The following is a 12,542-nucleotide window of genomic DNA, read 5'->3' on the forward strand; positions in this document are numbered from 1 at the left end:
GGAGCTTTTCTAACAAATTTCCATATGATACAGATGGTATTTTTTCTGGATTACAATTTAAGAATATATGCTAAAATAACTCTACTTTTTTCAGGTATTGTGTTCATGCAAGAAATACTGTAGTGCAAAGAATGATTTTGATTAGTAGACAGTCACAGTGACTCTTTCCCATCCTTTTTCCCCTGTGATTTATGCACTTGTGAACATATTACATCTGGTTAAGAGAAAATTTTGAGTGTTTCTAAGAAAGGACCTACTGCTTACATGGGTATAGGTATTGATGTATACACACACACACACAACTTCTTGTGTCTTATATAAGGCAGTGATACATGGAATATGATAAGTCATCTTGTGACCAAAAAAGAAGTCTGTTTTGGGGGGTTAGGTTCTGTTTTATTTTTTATTAGCGTATAATAGTTATACAAGGAAGATACATTGTGACATTTGAATATGTGCTTACAATATATCTTATTTAGATTCAACCCCCTCCATCACTCTCCCTCATCCTCTCTCCTGCTTTAAGACAATTTCAGCAAGTTCCGTTGTTTTACTTTCATATACTTATAGGTGGTACACCCACCATATTCACCCCCTTTCACCCTCTCCGTTTGCCCTTTCCCAGACAAGACCTGTTTTACCTTTGTGTCCTTTTTTTTTTAAGTGTATAGTGATTGTTAAGGGAAGTTTCATCTGTGTATTTCACACATGTATATCTTGCACTTTAATCAGATCAACCCCTCTACTAGTTACTCTTTCTCTATCACCCTGCTCCCCAATTATGCAACAGCTTACAGTGCATGAAAAAGGTGCATTGCGTTTCAATGTTCTTCACTCTCTATCATTCTGTTTTCCTCTCTCACCTCCCTGTAGTCCTCTTAGACTAATTCATTCATGTCAAAAAAAGGGACAATCTTTTTTTATTATTCATTTATTCAGATGTGCATAAACTGTTTGGGCCATTTCTCCCCTTTGTCCTCTACCCCCTCCTTCTGCCCCCACCCACCTCATTTCCCTTCTGCCCTCTTCTCCAATTTTGTTGAAGAGAAGACTTAAGCAATAATGAGAAAGACAAAGCATTTTTGCTAGTTGAGATAAGGACAGCTCTACAGGGCGATTCCTAGCAAAAGGGACCAACCTTAATGATGATGGAAATGAAATGTGGGAATAGCCCAAGAGCATGACCTACTGCACTTGTGATGATTTGCCACTTGAAGACTGGTTTCTATTTTTATCATTGTTTTCACCTGATTTCACTCAGTACAACCAAGCATCTTTATTGATGTCTTCTTCTGCATGGTATGGTACATTTCTTTTTGATTTTATACCATGCTTGCAGCTAGTTGAGATTCCGGCTTTTTGTTTAAGTGATTGAAGTTGTTTTTTATTATTTCTCCTAAAATTTTCTTTATCGCTCTGATCTCTGTTCTCTGCATAAGGTAACTGCTGTTTCTAATAGCTCTGGGACTCTCCCAGTCCAAGGGGAAGGAGTGAAACGGCTTCGTGGGACTCAGCAGCGGGAAGATTATTTCACTTTGCATGTCAGGTCTTAACATCTTTGTGCCTCTGGTTCAGTTAAGTTAAGACAGATTTTTCTAATTTGAAAAACTAGCCTTAGCAAAGGATTTAAATTTTCTAATTAGGTTCCAACACAAATTTGTTATTTATCAACATTGGGCCATTTTTTTTTTTTTGGTAATTCTAGGGTTACCAACCTCCAAACTTCAATAACATAGCAAAATAAGAAAAAAAAAAAAACGCAGGTGTTTGCCATTGGTGTGTGTTGGGGAGGGGGAGGAATATGCATTTTAGCATTGGTCAAAAACCCAGGCTACTGTAGGCTCTGACATCTTTAGTATATGGCTTCTCAGTGTTGCAGGCAGGTGTTGACAGTTCTTGCCTTCACAGGCCAAAGAACTGGCTCGTGAGGCAGCTGATTGACTCTTGTGACAACAAGATCAGCATACAAAGTAGGATTTATTAGAGAAAGAAAAGGCTACATCTAGAGCAGTACAGCAGAGCCCAGAAACGGGTGGCTCAGCTGAAGGCTGAGCTTTTTATGGACATTTTAACTCTGGGTCAGGGTAAGGGATAGATGGGTTCTTTCCATTGGCTGTGGATTCACACAAATGGGCTCTCTTTGATGAGCTGGTCTGTTTGCTCCTTATGGTGGGAAACAACCTTGAGAGCATTCTGTTTCTCAGCCCTGTGGTGGATTTATGAGACCATGTATCTCTTCCTCAGGGTGCAGGGTTCATGGTGCCCTCCATGGGAAGGGGGATGGGATACTCACTCATCTGTTCTTTAGATCCCCAGACCCAACATCAGGTTGTTCTGGACTTTACTGTAGGGTCTGTAGATGGGGGAGGGAGAAAAAAGGGGTTACATTAGGCAACATTTTATGGGTCATGTCAGGAATTGAAACATATCACTTCTGTTCACATTCCTTTGGTTTGAACTAGCTTGCACTAAACTGCAAGAGAAGCTAGGATATGCAGAGCGATATCTTCCCCAAGAGAAAAGGAAGTGAATGTGCTATTAATCAAACAAGTGTATATCATTTTGTGGAGGATTTACATTACAGATTAAAACCTCTCCTTTAAAAGGCTACAAATAACTATATGTATAATCACGATTATTTATAAAATCTTAAATCATTTTATTCTAACAAAAATATCTCCATTCTAAATGAGTCAGGTTTTCAATGCTGATGTTTTTCAGGTCCTACTTTTTTTCAGTGGGCAAATGGACATTTTAAGTAAAACTGAGTCTATCAAGATTTTTCCAAGCATTTATTGCAATGCAATAATATAGATACCTCAGAGATGGTGTTAATCTAGAAAGAAGAGTCAATGATAGCATTCTCCAATACACGATCACTCTGATAAGTTTTGAAGGACAAGTAGAATGTAACCGTGAGCAGAAGGCAGTAACATATGCAAATGGAGATGGTGGTTCCTTCCAAGAATACAAAAAACATGTGGCTTCCAAGCAAGTGGGAGCAAAACTTGGAGTTCTCCATCCTGATCTAGAAGCAGAAATAATTGTTGACCAAAAGTTTTGTTCCTTCTGCCATGGAGTAGAATTACTCTGAGAAATCGCTGTCTATCCTAGAAATTCCTTTCCTTGTATGTGGGTGTGGCCTCATGACTGAATTCCAGCCAGTGGAAACTAAGAGAAAGAAACAAATGTGTTAGTTCCAAGCCAAGGGTTACTTCCAAGCTTACATGAGCCTTGATTATACTATTTCCCTCCCATTGGCTTGTTGCAAATGATAAGACTGTAAACTACTGCAGAACTAAAACTCAGAAGGATCCCTTCACACTGAAATGCTATATGGATAAAAGCTGCCCACCAATCAGAAACCCCTATTTTGTTATTCATGAAAGGGAGAAATCATCTTCTGCCAGAAAATATGTTATAACAGCTAGCATTATTCAAACTATTAGTTCAGAAGGAGTCATTAGCATAAGACCATGTATTGTGGGATTTTATCATGGGAGATAGAATAAAGCATGAGATAAATTTAAGTATGAGAAAAACTCTTGTTTTAGAAAAACTAAATTAGTGAAGATTGATTTGTAGAACTAGAGAAACAAGCAGCTAGGAGATACTGTTAGTGACAATTCAAGATGAAAATAATGTGATCCTGAACTAAGATTCTGAGATGATGCCTAGTAAAATTCAAAAGGAGGGAGGACTTCCAAGGATTAAAAAAGAAGAAGAAAGAGGAGGGGGAGGGGCAGAAGAAGGAGAAGTGCTAAAGAGAATAGTGGTGACTAAATAAACTTTGGGAAGGAAAAAGAAGAGAATTATCTTAAGAATGTTAGGACCTTGGGTCATTGATAGTACACACACTAGGGATTGCAGGAGTTTTGGGGTATAGTTTCATTAATTGAGTTTGAGTCCTATAGGACATCAAAGTGAGGATAATTGATAAGGTGGTTAAAATTTCTCTGCTCACCTCCTAGAAGTGAACCTGTACTTTGCACAGCATTCAAATCCCTGGTAACAGATAGATCTAAAAGATTGAAATGTTACAGCACAAAGCCTAGGTCAAGTATGGGAACTTGGGATACACTCATGCTTAAAAAGCAGAAATTCTTTATCCTTTACCAAAGGAAGACTGAAAGGGAGGACAAAGAGAGTCATGGGAAACACAAGTCTCCTTGTTCTGAAACTTAAGTTTCTGTGAATTTAATGAGGAAGTGATCAACAATGGTATTGCAAGCTACAAGGAAGTAAAAGTTGTGGCTTTGATGGCCATATCCCACTCTTCAGGTTACAGTATCATGTTCCTAATAACAATGAAAAAAGGCTCATGCACACCTTCTTGCTAAACACAATGTCTAATTTACTGTACCCCCTACATCCCTGGTTCATAGGCAAAATAGGTCTGTAATCAGAAGACTTAGTCTATGACTTAGTCACAATCTGAAACTTAGTGAGCAAATGATGTTAGAGAATAAAGAAGGTGCAATTTCATGGTGTACTTTCAGGTCCCTGGAAGTACATTGCTATACTTCCAGACAGTGAAGACAGCAAGTGAGTCTGTTTCAATCAGCAGGTGGCAGAGTAAATGCTGCCCAGAGGAGGCAGAGAGCTAAATCCCTCTGAGGCTCACCAGTTGTAGCTATGATTTTATCAGGTACCACCTTATTAGTTCTTCACTTTGCCCAATTCAAAAATTGTCTCTTACTCAAAATTCAAATTAACAAAACTAAACAAAGATGGATGGGTTTAGGGCCTAAAGGTTTCTACTTATTTAGAACATTATCAAATGACTGATTAAAGATATAATTATCACTAGGATTAAAAGAAAAAGCCAGGAAACCTAAGCACAATTAATATTTTTAATAGATTTCTTCAACATCTGTTCAAGATTTAAAAGTTCCAATGGGTTGTAAAAATAAAAAAGCCTTTACTAATCTTAGGAAGTCTAATTTTATTGGAATGGTGGGGATAGAATCTAAGTGGCTTACAGAGTAAATAGCAAGGAAATGAAATATAATGAGTTCAGAAAGGTTTTTAAAGTTACTGCAATTACTGTTAACTAAATCTATGTAAGAGCAATTATAAGCAAATATTAAGATCACTAATCATAATGGTATAATGAAGACCCAAAAACCAGGACCACTTTATCACAAATCCATTGAACTAAGCATTTGTTAATCAGAAGTGAAACTTGCCTGAAAATATCACAAGGCAAAACAAGAGAAGAGACACTTTGGTAAAGTTCTAAGGACTATTTGAAATCTCATTATTTCTAGACCACAATATTGAGATATAAGGTGTATTTGTCAAGGTTCTCTAGAGAATCATAATCAATAGAATATATATTGATCTGCAGAAAGGATTTATTATAAGGGAGGATTTATTATATGGAGCTGAGAAGCTCCATAATTTGTTACTACAATCTGGAGGCCTCCCAGAAAAACCTGTGATTTGGTTCCAATTCACACCTGAAGGATAAGAACTAATGGGCTCCAAAAGACCAAAAATCGTATGTTCTCTCTCATATGTGGACATTAGATCGAGGGCAAACACAACAATGGGATTGGACTTTGAGCACATGATAAAAGCGAGAGCACACAAGGGAGGGGTGAGGATAGGTAAGACACCTAAAAAATTAGCTAGCATTTGTTGCCCTTAACACAGAGAAACTAAAGCAGATACCTTAAAAGCAACTGAGGCCAATAGGAAAAGGGGAACAGGTACTAGAGAAAAGGTGAGATCAAAAAGAATTAACCTAGAAGGTAACACCCACGCACAGGAAATCAATGTGAGTCAACTCCCTGTATAGCTATCCTTATCTCAACCAGCAAAAACCCTTGTTCCTTCCTATTATGGCTTATACTTTCTCTACAAGAAAATTAGAAATAAGGGCAAAATAGTTTCTGCTGGGTATTGGGGGGGGATAGGGAGGGGGCAGAGTGGGTGGTAAGGGAATAAGGGAGGGGGTGGGGGCAGGGGAGAGAAATGACCCAAGCCTTGTATGCGCATATGAATAATAAAACAATTAAAAAAAAAAAAAAAAGAACTAATGGGCTCAAAAGTATAGGCCCCAGTTAAAAACTAAAGGTCTGGAAACCACAAGAACTGGTGATCAAGGACAGAAAAAGAATGTTCTACCTGAGGAAGAAAGTGAATTCATCTTCCTCTGCCTTTTTGTTCTATTTAGGTCCTCCTGGATCAAATGATGCCACCTCTTTGGTGAGGAAGATCTTTACTCAGTCTACTAATCCAAAGGCAGGTGTCTTCTAGAAATACCCTCCACAGACTATGATAGAAAAAAAAATGTTTTTCCTGCTCTTGCAAACTACTTATCATTCACTTGAGAACACTTCTAACTTTGGATGTATGTCTGTGAGTGGTGTTTGTTTTCTGCATACACCAACTGATTCTACACTAGACATCAAATCCAATTTGACTAGTGCTGACTTGAAGTTAGTATCAGATCCTGTAGGTTAAGGACTCAATCCCAAAACTGTCTTCACTTCAGGTGCTAAGTACAAGTGCTTGACAGATCTCCATACTCACTGGTGCCAAATCCACAGATTCAATCAACTACAGATGAAAAATAGGAAAAAATAAAACTGTTTGTAGTCAACATGAATAGACTGGAATTGGAAGGAATTAGACATGCCATAATTTTCTACACTATTGAGAGCAAAACTATTGTGGATTCTTGATTGGGAAGCTCTAATGAAATAAAAACGTACCTTTGTGAGAAGTAAGAAGACTGAAAAAGGGTGAATTTGTGAGATGTCTTCTGTTTCACCTATCATTGAGGTAGGTCACAATTCAGTGTGATATTTTATGGTAAGCGCTGAAGCACTTGTAGTATTCAGGCCTTCCTTGGACAAAGAGGGAATCAACAGACTTTTCCACTGGAAGGCTAGAAGCTGAAGCTGTTCAAAGCCCTCTGTACACTGATGTTCATTACTTCCACAACTTCAGATATGGCTGTGTTAGTCTTGAATTTGGTTCAAAAATTGAGTTTGATATAAAGCATCTCTTAAATATAAACACCTAAAATATTAAATGTGAGTATTTTCCCATCGACAATGTAAGCCCAAATATAAAAGGGTAATTAATATACAGGTAATTAATGAATCAGGGATATTTTTATCTTTATCATTTTAACTTTGCCATTATCCCATGTGATCAAAGGGCCTTAAGAAAGTAATGCTGGGAAACAGGGCAGAAGGAAAGACATGAAGTGAAATGTGTTTGTATCACTTAGATATGTCTGTTTATTTTCCAAACTTTTTTTTTTTAGTTCTTTGCTAGCGTGCTCATTTTATTGCATTATGTCCAGTACTAAAATGGTTTTAAAAATACTTTGCAGATTTCCTAGGCAGTACTTACAAGGAGCTCCTGTTCTAAATGTTTATGCTGAGCATTTACCTCTGTGTGTTTTAGGTTAAACTTTATCCCAGACCCAGGGACGATAGATGTTTTGCACAGAGTTTGGGAATGTGATCACAGCTGGTAGATGTGTTGCCAGCTGGATGCTTTAAGGGCCAGTATTTTATGCATTGTAGTATTTAACCTCTTTGGCTCTGGTAATGTGAACACATCCATTTTGTGGAGAGTAGCTATGATTCCAACATACAAAAGAATTGGTTAAGTTGAGTTTCTGCCTGTGTTAGTTTGAAAGGCTCATATATTAAAAACCCCAAAATAATAAAGAGAAGTCACTTATCATGATTCCAGACTGGAAAACTAATTTCTCCATGAAATGAACCCTGTCTGCCACCTCATCTCAGCTGCTTTGACTTTTCCTTGGTCACACGGTGCATGTCACACAGTGAAGGAAAGGAACAGATGAGGCCAGATCAGTCAGTGGGCACCAACATTTCTGTGACAGACCACAGCATCCAGGGAGCATTGTTGGTGCTTCTCTGCCATCATTCTCAAACGAAAAATCTTTCAAAGTTGCTGGCTTTCACTGTAGGAAACTGCTCCTGGGAATTGGGAGGAAGCCACAGTTTGAGGTCAGTAGGCAATGACCCTTAGTGTGATGCTGATCTGCCCTGGTCTCTGGGTCACTCTGAGAGGACCAAGGGGAACAAGCTCAAGATCATCCTTCACAAGAGCGGGTGGTCATTGTCCAATCAATTCTGTAAAGCGTGTTGAGGACATGGTCTCTCTCTCTCTCTCTTTTATGAAAATGTTCTTTGATTTGTTGCTAATCTGCTTTTTACATTCTTACCTCTTTCATTCCTCATTAAGGCTATGCTTTGGAAAATAGTCTTTTTAGATTAAAATGAGTAATTGTATCAAGTCAGAAAAAGTACAGCTGTCACAGACAAAGTAGGAGGTAAATTTACAACCTTGGAAAGATTAGGAGTGCTTTATCTACATTCCTTATCTCTCATTTGAATTTTACAACAGTCATCTTTTTCTTTTGCCTTTTTAATTTTTTTCTTGCAGTGCTAAGCTAGAAGGAGGGCCTCATGCATGGTAGGCAAGCTCTCTACCACTGAGCTATACCCCATGAAAACTGCCTACAATCTTTATGATAGGAAATCATGCTTACAATGTGAAATTTATGTTCATTTCCACCGGCTAGAAACTTAAAAGACTTTGAAAAGTTATGTGTGAAGTCTCATCGCTCTATGCTGGGAAAATATTTCTATTTAGGTACTTTCTGTGCCTGTTGGATTTTGTTGCTGTTGTCAATTTGTTGAATTTATTAAATCTGTCAATTATAGAAAATAAAAAACAAATGTCTTCCTCTGATATTTTTACTTATTGATTTTATATTTTGTTGTTAGTATAATTTAGAAACTATTTGCAAAGAAATACACTGACTTCAATTGGGCTAGTACTTTTTTGAACTAAAGATAGAAATTTTCCAAATTTTCTGTTACCTAAAGTCCTAAAGAATTAACTTCAGTCATATATACATAACTAAACAAATATGTAATTCATAATGGGTGCATCCTTATTTAATCATAATGTAAGAATTTATTACTAATATTCAAATCACATGACTATTATAAAATATATTACTCACTTTAAGTCATTCAGATAAACATATGTATGAGATTTCTTTCCTTTATATTTGTGAGGTAAATATAGAGAGTACATTGACATCTATATTCTGAGAAGGAAGTAAAGATTGACTTTCACTCAGCAAATAATTACCAGGACTCTTTTATTATATCAAGAACTGTGCTATGTAAAGGCAATAAAAATTTTAAAGGGCTCTGTCAATCCCTATGCTGGGACATACCCTTTGTAATCTATACTGAATATGTGTACATATCCATTTATCTGTATTTATGTATTCACCTATTTACTATTTATTATTTATTTACTTAGTTAATGGGATTTGAAGTCAGGGTCTTGCACTTGTTGGGCAGATGTTTTACCACTTGGTCCATACTTCCAGCCCTTTTTTGCTTTAGTTGTTTTTTGGATAGGCTCTTCCTTTTGCCTGGGGCCCAGCCTTGGAACCCATTCTCCCGCATACCTGGTATCACATGCATCCACCAACATGCCTAGCTATAATTCTATTTTAAACCCCTGCTAAAATTTAAAAACATTTTCTTCCAGTTTATTTTTAAGTATGAGAAATTTAGATTTCTAAAATAACTATGTTTATAGGTTTGAAGTTGTGTAAATGGAATTTAGTTTTAAATATTCAAAACTTTCGCAAGCTTTTGAAAATGACTTTTTAAGAAAATCAAAGTTAAGATATTTAAATAAGTATATCAAAGTTCTATTGCTAAACATGTTAAAAGCAAATAGCTTCTTTTAATACTTCTGGTTTTAATAACTATGAATGTTTTCTTTGAAAAGCTAAAATGTTTAATCTCTATGATTTTGATTGTTGTTAAGATTCAATATCTACTTATACACACATTGGCTAATGTTAATTTACTTAGATCACCTGAATTATTTTAGGAATTCCTAAAAACTCTAAAGAGCTCATTTATGTTAATATTTTGAGGCATTTCACTTTTATCTTGAGGCTTTTTCCTCTAAAATATAAAAATTCTAAACTTTTTTGGTGGTTAAAATTTGGCCAGCATTTTACTAAGTTTTTCATTTTGACACTTTTTCAAAACAAGGATACAGGCATGACTATGATTTTTCTATAATGTTGCATGGTTTTTTCCATTTTTTAATATTTAGTGTGTACATTATGTTCAGGAGGGTTCTAACTTTGTCTTTCTTTTTTACGAATATTGTCTAGTTGTTCTAATGACATTTAAAGTAAGTATTCTCTACAGATCTAAGGTGGCAATTTTACCATACATGTAACTCTCATGTGTATACATATATGAATTATCTAATTTATTTCATTTTAACCTTTACCTTAAAGCCCTATGTACAAAACTACAGTTTTAATTATTTAATTTTATAGTATTTAGGATTTGGATAACTTTTAAAGTAGTCCCCTGTCATTGAATACATATGTTTTCCATATATATTCATCTGGATAAATCTTAGAATCAGTGTATCAAGTTCAAGATACATTTAAAAAGCTCTCTTCTTGTCCATATGTTCCTTGGGGATTTATATTATTTTAAGTTGAGCTCTTACACATTTTTAAAATTTATTCATCTTACAGTATTTGTGGTAAATTTTAAATGGGATCTTCTGTTATTGACCTTTCAAATTGTGTGTTGCTAATTCATAGTATATTTGTCAATGATTCACTAAGTACCTTATTGTTTTGCTTTTTTTTTTTTCCGTTTATTCATATGTGCATACACTGTTTGAGCTATTTCTCCCCGCTACCACCTCCTTGCTTCCAGGCAGAAACTGTTCTGCCCTTATCTCTAATTTTCTTGAAGAGAGAATATAAACAGTAGTAGAAAAGACAAAGCATTTTTGCTAGTTGAGATAAGGATAGATATACAGGGAGATTCCTAGCATTGCTTCCATGTACAAATGTGTTACATTCTAAGTTGATTCATCTCTTACAGACCTTTTCTCAAGTTCCTGATCCCCTTCTATTGAGCTCTGTCACTTTAAAGTTTCTGCATTAGTTCCTCTGCATTGAGGACATCAGATACTACCATGTTTTCTGGGTTTCTTACCTATCCCCATACCTCCTGTGTGTGCTCTCGCTTTTATCATGTGACCAAAGTCCAATCCCCTTGTTGTGTTTGCCCTAGATCTAAAGTTCGCATATGAGGGAGAACATACGATTTTTGGTCTTCTGAGCCTGGCTAACCTCGCTCAGAATGATGTTCTCCAGTTCCATACATTTACTTGCAAATGATAAGATTTCTTGTTTTTCAACTGATCAGTTACTATTTTCTAAAAATAAAATAATCTGAAATTGTGACAATTTTGTCTCTTCAATACTCATATCTGCATTCATTTTTATTCTTTGTTCACTTGTAACATTGAAATCAATGTTGGGTAATATTAACAATGAGAAGTGCACCCATAATTCTTAACTTTCACAGGCATGCATAATTACAGGATTTTATAATCATGTATGATACTTTTTTTTAATTCTAAAATATTTGCATTATTTAATTCTGTGAAATGATAATATGTTACCTGGTTATTACTTACATTAATATGGAAAATTCAAGTTAGTACCCATTGTAAGACTGCCTACTTTTTCTCATGGAAGAAACTTTAATTTTTAGCATGAATTACTGTGTACTAAGGAAATATGGGGATGAATAATGGAACTTTTACTCAAAGAAGCCTTGACTCTTAGTTTGAAAGATGAGTTGTTTCCTCTTCCTATAAATATTTTTTCACCGTCTATGTAACTGCATTTAAAATATTTTAACCAACCATGTTAACTTACCTTCTTTAGACTCTGGTTTTTCTCTTGATAAAAAGGCCAGTTGTGGTGACACACGCGGCTAAGAGGATGTCAGGAGGATCACGAGTCTGAGGCCCAGGAATTTATGGCTGTCATCTGTAAACATCACAGGGCAAATAAGTCCCATGATCTCTGATGTAAGAATATAGAAATCTAGAACTTTAATCTTATTTCCAAATTGGTTCTTTGACTTTAAATGCACTGTGTGGGAACTTGGAAAAAGAGGAAGGAAATGCTAACTGACTTTCTTGTCTTTGGTGTCATATGAAGGGAGGGAGTACCTCTGCAGCTCCTCTCTCATGTACCATCCTTATTACTAAGGTTTTTACTTAGCCTAGTCCCAAAGGCCTTGGACTCCGTGTTCCAGGAGCACTTGCTCACAATGTTAGGTGTTTCACTTACAATGACGAGAACAATTCTGCAGTTTCTGTACAGCTGGATCACTTAAACACCAACAAAGCTGTAATTATGACCTCAAACAAATGCACCTGTGTTCACAGCCATCTCTAATTAACTCTGGATGGAACTGAACTTGAATTCATCAGATGCAGTAATAAGCTTAGCTGATTTGCAGTCTTGGAACTCTGTCTTCTCCCTTTACATTTTACTTTCACTGCTTTATGTTCATGTTTTTCCTTTCAATTTATTTATTCCCCAAGGCACCCAGTCTACCAGTTGAGATTATAGATGAAAAGTATGGAAGGAAAAATCAAAATAGCTTGCCTTTTTCTCA

The 12,542-nt window shown here is 36.1% G+C and overlaps 1 protein-coding gene across 5 annotated transcripts in view; it reads right to left on the reverse strand.

Annotated features, from left to right (window-relative positions):
- Nucleotides 1-11,939, reverse strand: part of LOC109682524 (phospholipid scramblase 1) — a 34,614-nt gene extending 22,675 nt beyond the window's left edge. The window contains exons 1-4 of one of the 5 annotated variants that reach the window (XM_074060174.1): nt 11,792-11,939; nt 6,133-7,970; nt 2,819-3,171; nt 2,294-2,344 (exon numbers count right to left, since the gene is read on the reverse strand). The gene's annotated coding sequence lies outside the window, so the exon portion shown is untranslated. Of the gene's footprint in view, nt 1-2,293; nt 2,354-2,818; nt 3,172-6,132; nt 7,971-11,791 lie in introns of all 5 variants that reach the window. The other 4 variants (XM_074060175.1, XM_074060176.1, XM_074060177.1 and 1 more) reach the window with 4 other exon arrangements.
- Between the last annotated feature and the right edge of the window lie 603 nt (nt 11,940-12,542).

This window comes from Castor canadensis, chromosome 17 (assembly GCF_047511655.1).
Source record: "Castor canadensis chromosome 17, mCasCan1.hap1v2, whole genome shotgun sequence".
Lineage (NCBI taxonomy): Eukaryota > Metazoa > Chordata > Mammalia > Rodentia > Castoridae > Castor > Castor canadensis.